This window comes from Cebus imitator, unplaced genomic scaffold, assembly GCF_001604975.1.
Source record: "Cebus imitator isolate Cc_AM_T3 unplaced genomic scaffold, Cebus_imitator-1.0 Scaffold194, whole genome shotgun sequence".
Classification (NCBI taxonomy): domain Eukaryota; kingdom Metazoa; phylum Chordata; class Mammalia; order Primates; family Cebidae; genus Cebus; species Cebus imitator.
In genome coordinates, this window is record NW_016107509.1 from 2,652,431 (window position 1) to 2,666,495 (window position 14,065).

Here is a 14,065-nt window from a genome sequence, read left to right on the forward strand (position 1 = left end):
TTAAGTTTCCATTTAGTTGTGCGGTTTTGAGTGAGCTTTTTAAATCCTAAGTTCTAGTTTGATTGCACTGTGGTCTGAGATACTGTTATGATTTCCGTTCTTTTACGTTTGCTGAGGTAAAAATACACTTACTTCCAATTATGTAGTCAATTTTAGAGTAAGTGCAATGTGGTGGTGAGAAAAACGTATATTCTATTGATTTGGAGTGGAGAGTTCTGTAGATGTCTGTTAGGTTTGCTTGGTCCAGAGCTGAGTTCCAGTCCTGAATATTCTTGTTAAATTTTCTGTTTCATTGATCTAATATTGACAGTGGTGTATTAAATTCTTCCACTATTCTTTGTGGGAGTCTAAGTCTCTCTGTAGATCTCCAAGAACTTGCTTTGAAAATCTGGTTGCTTCTGTATTGGGTACATGTATATTTAAGATAGTTAGCTCTTCTTGTTGCATTGATCCTTTTACCGTTATGTAATGCCCTTCTTTGTCTTATTTGATCTTTGTTGGTTTAAAGTCTGTTTTATCAGAGACTAGGATTGTAACCCCTGCTTTTTTTTTTTCTTTCTTTCCATTTAGTTGGTAAATATTTTTCCATTCCTTTATTTTGAGCCTATGTGTTTCTTTGCATGTGAGATGGGTCTCCTGAATATAGTACATCTATGGATCTTGTCTCTTTCCAACTTGCCAGCCTGTGTCCTTTAATTGGGGCATTCAGCCCATTTTTATTTAAGGTGATAGTGTTATGTGTGAATGTGTTCCAGTCATTATGATGCCAGCTGGTTATTTTGCCCATTAGTGGATTCAGTTTCTTCATGTTGTCAGTGGTCTTTACAACCAGTTTTTCATTTCCATATTTAGTGTTTCCTTCAGGAGCTCTTGCAGTCCTGATGGTGACAAAAGGTCTCAGGATTTGCTTGTCTGTAAAGAATTTTATTTTTCCTTCGCTTATGAAACTTAGTTTGGTTGGATATGAAATTCTGGGTTGAAAATTCTTTTCTTTACAAATGTGGAATATTGGCCCCTACAGTCTTCTATCTTGTAGAGTTTGTGCAGTGAGATCACTGTTAGTCTTATGGGCTTCCCTTTGTGGGTAACCCAACCTTTGTCTCTGGATGCCTTTAACATTTTTCCTTCATTTCAACTTCGGTGAATCTGATGATTGTCTTGGGGTTGTCTTCTTGAGGAGTATCTTTGTGGTGTTCTCTATATTTCCTGAATTTGAATTTTGGCTTGTCTTGCTAAGTTGGGGAAGCTTTCCTGGATAATATCTTAAGCAGTGTTTTCCAACTTGGTTCCTTTCTCCTTGTCACTTTCAGGTACACCAATCAAACATAGGTTTGGTCTTTTCACATAGTCCCATATTACTTGGAGGCTTTGTTTATTCCTTTTCATTCTTTTTTCTCTAATCTTGTCTTCCAACTTTGTTTCATTAAGTTGACTTCAATCTCTGATATCCTTTCTTTCAGTAGATTGATTCAGCTATTAATATTTGTATATGCTTCTTGAAGGTGTTGTGCTGTTTTTCTGCTCCATCAGATCAACTAACCAGGTTAGTTCTACTCTAACCTGGTTATTCTAGTTAGCAATTCCTCTAATCTTTCTTCTAGTTTCTTAGCTTCCTTGCATTGGGTTAGAACATGGTCCTTTGGCTTGGAAGATTTTGTTATTACCCACCTTCTAAAACCTTCATCAATTCATCAAACTCATTCTCCATCTAGTTTTGTTTCCATGCTGGCGAGGAGTTTTGATCCTTTGTAGGAGAAGAGGCGTCCTGGTTTTTGGAATTTTCAGCCTTTTTGTGCTTCTCATCCTCATAGATTTATTGACCTTTTGTCTTTGATGTCAGTGACTTTCAGATGGGGTTTCTGTGTGGCCATCCTTTTTGTTGATGTTGATCCTATTCCTTTACGTTTCTTAGTTTTCCTTTGGTTAGAACCCTCTACTGCAGGTCTTCTGGAGTTGGCTGGAGGTCCACTCCAGACCCTGTTTGCCTGGATATCACCAACGGAGGCTACAGAACAGCAAAGATTGCTGTCTGCTCCTTCCTCTGGAAGATTTGTTCCAGAGAGGCACCTGCCAGATGCCAGCCAGAACTCTCCTGTATGAGGAGTCTGTTGACCCCTGCTGGGACATGTCTCCCAATCAGGGGGCATGGGGGTCAGAGACCCATTTGAGGAATTAGTCTGTCCCTTAGCAGAGCTCAAGCACTGTGCTGGGAGATTCACTGCTTTTTTTAGAGCTGGCAGGCAGGAATGTTTAAGTCTGCTGAAGCTGTGCCCACAGCTGCCCCTTTTCCCATGTGCTCTGTCTCAGGGAGATCGTAGTTTTATCCATAATCCCCTGATGGGGGCTACTGTCTTTTTTTTCACAGATGCCCTGCCCAGAGAGGAGGAATCTAGAGAGACTATCTGGATACAGTGGCTTTGCCAAGCTGCAGTGGGCTCCACGCAATCCAAATTTCCCAGAGGTTTTGTTTACACTGACAGGGGAAACCACCTACTCAAGACTCAGTAATGGTGGACGCCCCTTCCCCAACCAAGCTTGAGCATCCCAGGTCGACTTCAGACTGCGGTGCTGGCAGCAAGAATTTCAAGCCAATGCATTTTAGCTTGCTGGGCTCTGCAGCTGTGGGATCCGCTAAGCTAGACCACTTGACTCCCTGGCTTCAGCCCCCTTTCCAGAGGAGTGAATGGTTCTGTCTCACTAGTGTTCCAAATGCTACTGGGGTATGAAAAAAACCCCTGCAGCTAGCTCAGTGTTGCCTAAATGCCTACTCAGTTTTGTGCTTGAGACTCAGGGCCCTGGTGACGTATTCACCTGAGGGTATCTCCTGGTCTGCAGATCGTGAAGACCATGGGAAAAGTGTAGTGTCTGTGCCAGAATGCACTGTTCCTCACAGCATAGTCCCTTACAGCTTCCCTTGGCTAGGGGAGGGAGTTCCCCAACCCCTTGTGCTTCCTGGGTGAGGAGACACCCCACCCTGCTTCAACTCACCCTCTGTGGGCTACACCCACTGGCTAACCAGTCCCAATAAAATGAGCCGGGTACCTCTTTTGGAAATGCACAAAGCATCCATCTTTTGTATTGATCTCACTTGGAGCTACAAAGAAGCTGTTCCTGTTCAACTGTCTTGCCAGCCACCCCCACCAATATCTTTTTGGGGTGAGGTCATATCTCCCTGTAGTTTGGGTTTGCATTTTTCATTCTCTCTCTTTCTCTCTCTCTCTCTTTTTTTTTTTTTTTTTTTTTTTTGAAATGGAGTCTTCCTCTGTTGCCCAGGCTGGAGTGCAGTACATGATCTCAGCTCATTGTAGCCTCTGCCTCCCAGGATGAAGCAATTCTCTTGCCTTAGCCTCCTATGCAGTTGCAGGCACCTGCCACCATGCCTGACTAATTTTTTTTTTTTTTCTTTTTGGTAGAGATGGGGTTTCACCATGATGGTCAGACTGGTCTTGAACTCCTAACCTCATGTGATTCACCTGCCTTAGCATCCCAAAGTGTGGAAATTACAGACATAAGCAACTGTGCCTGGCCTGCATTTTTTAATTAATTAATTATGTTGAACAATGTTCTTATATTCCTTTGGTCATTTTTATGTCTTCCTTTGATAAATGTCTATGCAGTTCTTTTGCTCATTTTAAAAATCAGATTGTTTTTGAGTTGTTTGAATTCTTTATATATTGCAGATATTAACCCCTTGTTAGATGCATAGTTAGCAAATATTTCCTCTAATTCTGTAGGTGATATCCTTGCTCTGATGATTGTTACCTTGCTACACAGAAGCTTTTTAGTTTGATGTCATTGCATTTTTCTATTTTTGCTTTTGTTGCTGTGCTTTTAAGGTATTATCCAAAAAATTCTTTCTTAGACCAGTTTTGTGAAGAATTTTCTGTACGTTTTCTTCTAGTAGTTTAATAGTTTTGCCTCTTATGTTTAAGTCTTTAATCCATCTTGACTCGATTTTTGTATATGTTGAGAGATAGGGTTCTAGTTTCATTATTGTGCATGTGATTATCTAGTTTTCCCAGCACGAGTTATCGAAAAGACTGTCCTTTTCCTAATGTGTGTCCTTGGTCCTTTGCCAAAAATTAGTTGACTGTAGATATGTGGATCTGTTTCTGGATTTTCTATTATGTTCTATTGGTTTATGTGTCTATTTCTATGAGAGTACCATGCCATTTTAGTTACCATACCAATATAGTATATTTTGAAGTCAGGTAGTATGATGCCTCCTGCTGTGTTCTTTTTGCTCAGTGTTACATTGGCTATTCATGTTCTTTTGTTGTTTTGTACAAATCTTAGATTTTTTTTTCTATTTCTGTGAAGAATATCATTGATATTTTGATAGAGATTGCATTGAATCTGTATATTGCTTTGGGTAGCATGGACATTTTAATAATATTAATTCTTCCAATCCATAAACTTGGAATATCCTGGACACTAATCTTTTGTTGGTCATATATGTACAAATATCTTCCTCGAATCTAAGGTTTGCCTTGATGTTTAATACATCATTTGGTAAACACACGTATTTGATTTTAATGTAGACAGACTTTTTTTATATATTTTTGTGACGGAGTTTTGTTCTTGTTACCCAGGTTGGAGTAGAGGGGCGCAATCTTGGCTCACTGCAACCTCTTCCTCCTGGGTTCAAGCGATTCTTCTGCCTCAGCCTCCCGAGTAGCTCAGATTACAGGTACCTGCCACCATGCCAGGCTCATTTTTTGTATTTTTAGTAGAGATGGGTTTTCACCATGTTGGGCAGGCTGGTCTCAAACTCCTGACCTCAGGTGAGTTTACCCACCTCAGCCTTCCAAAGTACTAGGATTACAGCTGTGAGCCTCCACACCTGGCCTGGACTTAAATTTTTATTTATGTTTGATACATTTTTATGTCTTGTTGAAGAAATCTTCAATATTTAACAAGATATAAAGTTAAAAAAATTGTATGTTTTTTCCTAAAAGTTTTACTTTAAGTCTTTATTTTATACTGAATTTACTTAATTTTTGTCTATTATAAATAACTCATCTGAATATTTCATTTCCCATGTTGACAATGGTGAAGGCATTTGATCCATTATCCTGTGTGCGAGCAATATATTCTCCCCCATGTAGAAGGCTTTAGAATCATCTTTTTGTTTTCAGTTTTCTGATGTATCATAATATGTCTTAATTTGGGTTTATTTTTACTAATTTTTTGAACATTTAAAAGGACACTTTTGATTTGGGATATCATGTTTACTGTTTTTAGATTTTTTTTTCTTGTATTATTCTGTGATTCTTTTTTTTGAAGCACCTGTTGATAAGATGTGAGACCTACTGGGCTTGTCCTCTAATTTTCTTATATAATTTCTCCTATTTTCAATTTCTCGTTATGCTCTAGATGCTGGAAGACTTGTTAAAACTTTATCTTTCAACTTCTCTACTAAGTTTTTAATTTATGCTGTTATAACTTTAATAGCCAATGCTGTTTTCCTGCTCTTGATTTTTTTTATATTATCCTATTTTTATTTCATAGATGCCACATTTTCTCATTGTTGTGAGGATTTCATGATACTATTTTTAAAAAACATTTCTTTTCTCAACACAGTCTCTGTTTTGTTCAAATTATGTATTTTCCCTATGTTTACTTTGGCCTCTGAAGGTGACCAGAAACTCTTATTCTCTGTGTTTGTATGTGTGTGTATGTATGTGTGTACACGTGCATGTAGCAGTGTTGTTAATGAATTTAATTGAAAGGGTGGGATTTTGTGATTACAGTAAATTTTTTAATTTGATTTGGAGAGAACTGACATATTTGAAATTTTAAGTTTTTCAGATTAATAAATAAGATTTATTTTTTATTTTATTTTTCTTTTAAGATATAACTCAATATTAGGGTTCAGAATTTTCCTTAAAGAGATATTTCACCTTCTTTAAAAATATATTTTTTATAACATTTTTTATCCTCTTATAATTAGTCTATTAAAAATTTTCTAAATTTTTGTTGCTGGAACATACAAATAGAATTGATTTTGTATATTGACTTTGCATTCAGGATACTTGCTAAGCTCTCTTACTTTAATAACTTATTTATGGATTTATTTAGGTTTCCTGCATACACAATCATATCTTCTGAAATGTTATCTTGCTTCCTTTCTAATCCTTATTTCTTTTATTTCTTTTTTATTACCATGTTGCTGAGAACTCCCTGTGCAATACTGAATAGAACATTCTTTACTAGTTTCTAATCTCAATGGCAAATTATCAAGGCTTTACCTTTTATGATGCCTGTTGCACATTTGTTGCACATAAATATTATTAGATTGGAGACTTTTTTCATATTTGCTAAGAATTTCTATGAGAAAGGAGTATTTAATTTTTTGGATGCTTTTTTTACATTTACTGAGATAAGCATATAATTTCTCCCTTTTATTTGCTAATATTATGACATGTTGATTAATTTCTAAGATTCATTTGTTAAATCCAACTTAATCATGTTATGTTATCACTTATGTATCTTTTGGGATTTAGTTTCTTATTATTTCACTTAGGATTTTTGCCCAGATGTGTGCACAATTTCTCAGGCATTCTCTTATCCCTCTTTTTTCCTTTGATTCATTCTGTTCATCTATTTTTTTTCTTTCCTTTCCTCCCTTTTCCTTCTCTTCCCCTCCTCTTCCTTTCTTCTTCTGTTGTCATCGAAGGATCTCAACTTAAAGTGGGAAGGTCTCTTAAAAGATTTCTCACCTCTGGTTGACCTGCTCTTGACTCTGTCACCTTTGTTGAGCTAGGTTCCAACTGGTTTTTTGGTATTGGAACGTGTCCTCAGGATGAAAGCAGTTTAGGTACTCCTTAGGTATTCATCTTTCATCTTAGAGTTCCAACTCTCTTCCCATCAGGAGATAGGGCCTGGCAGTCTTTACTGCCTTTCAGCAATTCATCAGTCTCGTTTTGTGGAAATACAAAAAGCTGTACATGTTTAATATATGCAACTTGATGAATTTGGGTGTAACTATAAAGCTGTAAAACCATCACCAGAATCTATGCCATAAACCTACTCATCACCTCCAAATACTTCCTTTTGCTCTCTTACTTATTATTATTGTTGCTGTTTTGTGATAAGAACATAACATAAAGTCTACTGTTTTAGGACATATTTAAGTATACAATACAGTATTGTTAAGTATAGGCAGTATGTTGTACACTAGATCTCTGGGACTTACTCATCTTGTATGACTGAAACTTGGACCCTTTAACTAATATCTCTCCATTTCCTGTTTCCCCCAGACCCTGGCAATCACAATTGTGTTCTTTTGTTTTAGGTGTTTATTCATGTAAGAGATAACACGTAATATTTGACCTTCTGTGTCTGAGTTATTTTTACTTAGCATAACATCCTTCAGGTAGATTAAGTTGTTGCAAATGGTAGGATTTCCTAATTTTTAAGTCTAAATAATATTCCTCTGTATGTATGTGTAATATTTTCTTTATTGGTTCATTCATCTGTCAATCAATATTTAGGTTGCCTCCATGACATGGCTACTGTGAGTAATGTTTCAATCAACATGGGGATAGATACCTTCTTGAGAACATTATTTCAATTTTTTGAGAACATATCCAGAAGTGAGATTGCCGTCATTTGGTGGTTTTATTTTTAATTTTTTTAGGAACCTCCATACTGTTTTCCATAATGGCTGTATCAACTTAAATTCCCACCGACAATGTGCAAGTGTTCCAACTTCTCCATATTCTCTCCAATACTTACCTTCTGACTTTTTGAGAATAGCCATCCCAAGAGATAAGAGGTTGTCAGGCCATTCTTGAATTGCTATAAAGAAATGCCTAAGACTGGATAAAGAAAATGTGGAACATATACTCCATGGAATACTATGCAGCCATAAATATGCAGCCATAAAAAAAGGATGAGTTCATGTCCTTTGTAGGGACATGGCCGAAGCTGGAAAACATCATTCTCAGCAAACTAACACAAGAACAGAAAACCAAACACCACATGTTTTCAGTCATAAGTGGGGGTTGAATAATGAGAACACATGGATACAGAGAATGGAACACCACACACAGGGGTCTATCGGGAGGTGAGGAAGCTAGGGGAAGGATAGCATTAGAAAAATTACTTAATGTAGATGGCTGGTTGATAGGTGCAGCATCATGCATATACCTAAGTGCAGCATCATACATATACCTATGTAACCTGTGCATTCTGCACATGTACCCCAGAACATAAAATATACAAAAAAAAATAAGACTAGGTAACTTACAAAGAAAAAAGGTTTAATTGGCTAATGACTCTGGCAGGCTTTATAGGATACATGGTGCTGGCATCTGCTTGGCTTCTGCTGAAGTCTCAGGGAGTTTTCACTCAGTGCAGTGCAAAGAAGGGGCAGGCACTTTACATGTCAAAAGCAGGAGCAAGCAAGAGAGCATTGGGGAGGGTGCTACATACTTTGAAGCCACCAGATCTTGTGTGAACTGAGAGTGAGAACTCATGCATCAGCAAGAGGATGGCCCAAACCTTTCATGAGGGATTCAACCCCATGAACCTAGTACCTTCCCATTAAGCCTCACTTCCAACATTAGAGATTATATTTCAACATGAGAAGTGGTCAGCGACAAATATTTGAACTATATTGGAGGAGATACCTTGTTACAGTTTTGATTTGCATTTTCCTAATAATTAGTGATTTTGAGTACTTTTTCATGTATTTGTTGGCTATTGGCTATTTGTATGCCTTTGAAGAAATGCCCATTTAGTCCCTTTGCCTTTTTTTTTTTTTTTTTTTTTTTTTTTTTTTTTGAGACAGAGTCTCACTCCATCATCCAGGCTGGAGTGCAGTGGCATTATCTCAGCTGACTGCAACCTCTGCCTCCTGGGTACAAGGAGTTCTCCTGCCTCAGCCTCCCAAGTAGCTGGGACAACAGGTATGTGCAACCACACAGAGATAATTTTGTATTTTTAGTAGAGACGGGGTTTCACCATGTTGGCTAGGTTGGTCTCAAACTTCTGAACTCATGAACCTCCTGCTTTGGCCTTCCAAAGTACTGGGATTTTAAGCGTGAGCCACTGTACCCAGCTTAGGCCCTTTGTGCTATTCGATTATATTTGCTGTTGAGTTGTGGGAGTTTCTTATATACTTAGGATATTAGCTCTTTATCAGCTAATGGCATACAAATATTTTCTCCCATTCCGTAACTTTCTTTTTTGTTCTGTTAATTAGTTCTTTCATTGCATAGAAGATTTTTAGTTTGATATAATTGCTCTTGTCTATTTTTGTTTTTGTTGTCCATGCTTTTGGTGTCATGTCCAAGAATTTATTACAAAACCTAATATTTTGAAGCTTTTTAATGTTTTGTCCTATGGTTTCAGGTCTTATATTTAAGTCTTTAATCTATTTTGAGTTGATTTTTGTGTATGGTGTAAATTAAGAATGCAATTACATTATTTTTTGCTTGTAGATATCTAGTTTTCCAAATACCATTTATTGAAGAGACTCTCTTCTCTCCATTTTTTATTTTTGTCACCCTTGTTGAACATCATTTAACTGTGTATATGTGAGTTTATTTCTAGACTCTATATTATGTTCCATTTCTCTATATATCTGTTTTTATGCCAGTACCATACTGTTTTAATTGCAGTAGCTTTGTAATGTATTTTGAAATCAGGTACAATGTTGATTCCAGCTTTGTTCTCACTTGAGATCACTTTGGCTATTTGGCATCTCTTATGGTTCCATATATATTTTAGAATTTTTGTCTATTTATGTTAAATGTGCCATTGGGATTTTGAAAGGGATTCCATTAAATGCATCAATTGCTTTGGGTGGTATGTACATATTAACAATACTAATTATTCCAATGCATGAACATGAAAGATAATTTTTATTAATTGTATTGCTTTAATTTCTTTCATCAGTATTGTATAGTCTTCAGTGTACAAGTCTTTCAGCTCCTTTGTTAAATTTATGCTTAAGTATTTTATTTTCAGTGCTAATCTAAATGGGATTTCCTTAACTTTTTTCTTTGGACAATTCATTGTTAATGTATAGAAACACTACTGATTTTTGTATGTCGATTTTGTGGGAGTACTGGCCTTATTTCTAATCTTAGAGGGAAAATGTCTGGTTTTTCATGGTTTAATATGCTATAGTCATGGGATTTTCATACAGGGCTTTTATTCTATTGAAGTAAATTTCTTCTATACTTAATTTATTGAGAATTCAAAACATAAAATGGTGTTGATTTTTGTAAAATATTTTTTTCTGCATCTGTGGAGATGATCATGTGGTTTTATAATTCTTTTTTATGTTAATGTGGAATACAACATTGATTAATTTGTGTATATTAAACATTCTTGCAGCCCAAGAAGAAATCCAACTTGCTTATGGTGTATGACTCCTTTAAAGTGCCTTTAAATTTGGTTTGCTATTTTTTTTTCTTGTGGTGTCTTTGGCTTTGGTATCAGGGTGATGATGACCTCATAAAATGAGTTTGAAAGTATTCTTTTAATCTCAATTTTTGGAACAATTCGAGAATTGGTATCGGTTTTTCTTTAAATATTTGTCAGAAGTCACCAGTGAAGCCATGAGGTTTTCTTTTTGAAAGGTTTATATTACTGATTCAATTTTCTTATTTGTTTTTGGTCTTAGGAGCTTTTCATTTCTTTTTGCTCCTGTATTGGAAAGTTGTATGTTTCTAGGAGTTTATCCATCTCTTCTAGGTTACCCAGTTTGTTAACTTAATAGTCCTTTGTGATTAATAATTGTTCATAATATTCTCTTATGATTTAAAAAATTTCTGTTGTTTCAGTTATAATACCTCCTCTTTGATTTCTGATTTGAGTCTTCTTTCCTTTTTTCTTAGCCTAAGGATTTTGCATTTAAAAAATCTTTTCAAAGGACTGATTCAATTTCTTTTTTTTTTTTTTTTTTTTTTTCTTTTTTTTTTTTTTTTTTTTTTTTTTTCTGTTTTCTTTCTATTCTCTATTTCATTGATTTCTGGTCTAATCTTTATTAATTTCTTTCTTCTGCTAACTTTGGGCATAGCTTGTTTTGCTTTTCTTAGTGTCTTGAGGTGTAATATTAGATTGTTGGAGATTTTTATTTTACAATAGCTATAAACTTTCTCACTACAAACTTCTCTTTTAGTACTGCTTTTTTTGAATCCTGTCTAAGTTCTGGTATGTTGTACTTTTGTTTTTAAATATATCAGATATTTTATTTGTTTGTTTGCTTTTTAAACTCATTGATTGTTCAAGAATGTTTAATTTCCAAGTATTTGTGAATTTGTCTATTCTTTTTGTTACTGATTTTTAGCTTCATTCCCTTATAGTCAGAAAAGATACTTTCTTCTTAAATTTGATAATTTTTTTAAACTAACATGTGATTTATTCAGGAGAATATTTGTGTGTGCTTGGGAAAAATGTGTATTCTGCTGCACTTGGGTGGAATATTCTGTACATGTCTGTTTGATTTTAACTACAATATTTTAAAGTCTGCTGTTTCTTGTTAATTTTGTGTTTGAGTTTTATATCTATTATTGCAAATGTGGTATTGAGGTCTATGATTACTTTATTGCTGTCTTTTTCTCTCTTTAAATCTGTCAGTGTTTATTTTATTTAGATGCTTCAATGTTGGATTCATACATATTTATACTTGCTATATCTTCCTATGGAATTTACCTTTTTTAAAAAAAATTAGGTAATGACATTATTTGTCTCTTGTGACAGTTTTTAACTTAAAGTTTATTTTTTTCTAATAGAAGTATCACCATCTCTGATCTCTATTGATAACGATTTGCAAGAAGTATCTTTTTTTGTTCCTTCACTTTCAGCTAATTGTGTGTCCCTAAATCTAAAGTGGGTCTCTTGTAGATGGCATAGATTTTGATCCTGTTTTAAAAACTTATGTATCCTGTTTTTGATTGGTGAGTTCAATTCATTTACATTTAAAATATTTATTAACAGGTAAGGACTTACTACTGCCATTTTGTTAATTTCTTTCTGTCTGACTTGTAGTTCTTCAGTTTGTCTCTTTCTTTATTGCTAGCTTCTTTGTAATTTAATTTTTTGTAGTGATGCATTTTGATTTTTTAAAATGTTTTTTGAATTGGCTATAGTTTCTTTCTTTGTGGTCACCATGAAGCTTGCATACAACTTTTTATTCTTGTAATAGTCTGTTTTGAATTGATAGCAACTTCAATTGTTAAGAAAAACTCTACACTTTATTTCCCTCTCAAGACTTTATGCTATTGATAATTTTATTCTTTTATATTGTGTATCAATTAAACAATTTTGTAGTTATAGTTATAATACCATTGTCTTTTTTATTTTTATTTTTTTAGTAGGGTCTTGTTCTGTCACCCAGGCTGGAATGCAGTGGCATGATCTCAGCTCACTGCATCCTCCACCTCCCAGATTTGAACAATTCTCCTGTTTCAGCCTCCCAAGTACTTGGGACTACAGGTGTTTGCCACCACACCTGACTAATATTTTTATTTTTAGGGTTTCGCCATATTGATTAGGCTGGTCTTGAATTCCCGACCTCAGTGATCCACCTGCCTTGGCCTCCCAAAGTGCTAGGATTGCGAGTGTCAGCCACTGCATTGAGCCACCATTGTCTTTCAACTTTTATATTGTGGTAAAAGTGACTTATGCACCATTGTTACAGTGTTATATTATTTAGTATTTATTTATATGTTTGCCTTTATCAGTGAGATTTATACTGTTATATTGGGTCATGTTACATTTTAGCATTCTTTTGTTTTTGAACTCTGTTTGCTCCCTTTGGAAATTCTTGTCATGATGGTCTAGTGGTGACAAACTATCAGTTTTTGTTTATCTAAGAAACACTTTATCTTTCCTTCATTTTAAAAGAACTGTTTTGTCAGATATTCTTGGTTAGCAGATTTTTTGTTTTTTCTCTTTCCTTTCTGCACTTTGAGTCTTGCAGGCCTACAAGATTTCTGCTAAGAAATCTGATAGTTTTATGGAGATTTTCTTGTATGTGATCAGCTTTTCTCTTGCTGCTTTCATAATCATCTCTTTGTGTTTGCATTTTGACAATTTAATTTTAACATTTCTCAGTATAGACCTCTTTAGGTGCCACCTATTTGGATCTATTGGGTTCCGTGAATTTAGATATCCAGTTCCCTCTTGAGATTTCAGAAGTTTTAGCCATTACTTCTTCTTTCTTTCTTCCTTCTCTTTATCTTCTTTCTCCTTCTCCTCCTCCTCTACTTCCCCTCTTCCTCTACTTCCCCTCTTCCTCTTCCTTCTCCTGCTGCTCTTCTTAATCCTTCTCCTCTTCTTCCTCTTTCTTTTCTTTTTCTTATTCACATGCTTTTATCTCACACTCAGATCTCCAAGGTTGGCTGACTTCCCCAAGTCTGCAGCATTACCATTGAATCATCATACATACATTATTTCTTTAAATGAGCTTTCTATCCCTTTCTTTTTCCTTCTCCTCCTAGAACTTCCATTAATGCATATATTATTTTGCTAAGTGGTGGCTCATAAATACTATAAGATTTTCTTCATTCTTAAAAACATTTTCTTTAGTTCCTTGGAATGGGTAATTACTTGTCTTTGAGCTAGCTGATTCTTTCTTCTGCTGATTATGTCTGATGTAGAAGCTCTCTATTAAGTTTCTCAGCTGAGCCATTGTGTTATTCAGCTCTAGGATTTCTCTTTGGTTCTTTTTTATGGTTTGTATATCTGTTGAGCATCTCTTTTCCCCGCCATGTATTGTCACCTGCTTTTGTTTAGTTGTTTATAATTGTTCTCTTTTAGCTCATGGAGTGTTCTTGAGATAATTTGAATAATTTGTCAGGCAATTCATGGTTCTCTATTTGTTTAAAGTTGGTAACTGGAACTTCATTTTGATCCTTTGGGTAGTATCTTATTTCCCTGATTCTTTGTACATTTTGTAGCCTTGCTTTAGTATCTGTGCATTTGAAGAAGTAATCACCTCTTTTAGTTTTACACACTGGCTTCAAGAAAAGCACTTTGTCAGTGAGCCCAACCAGCATTTTTGAGTGGGCTGGCTAGAATGGTCTGAGTAGGCTTTCTGCTGGAG

General features: G+C 35.3%; 1 non-coding gene across 1 annotated transcript; it reads right to left on the reverse strand.

Annotated features, from left to right (window-relative positions):
* Nucleotides 1-13,336: 13,336 nt before the first annotated feature.
* Nucleotides 13,337-13,407, reverse strand: LOC119473932. The gene has a single exon (XR_005203199.1). It is a non-coding gene; the product is annotated as a small nucleolar RNA SNORD55/SNORD39 (small nucleolar RNA).
* Nucleotides 13,408-14,065: the final 658 nt, after the last annotated feature.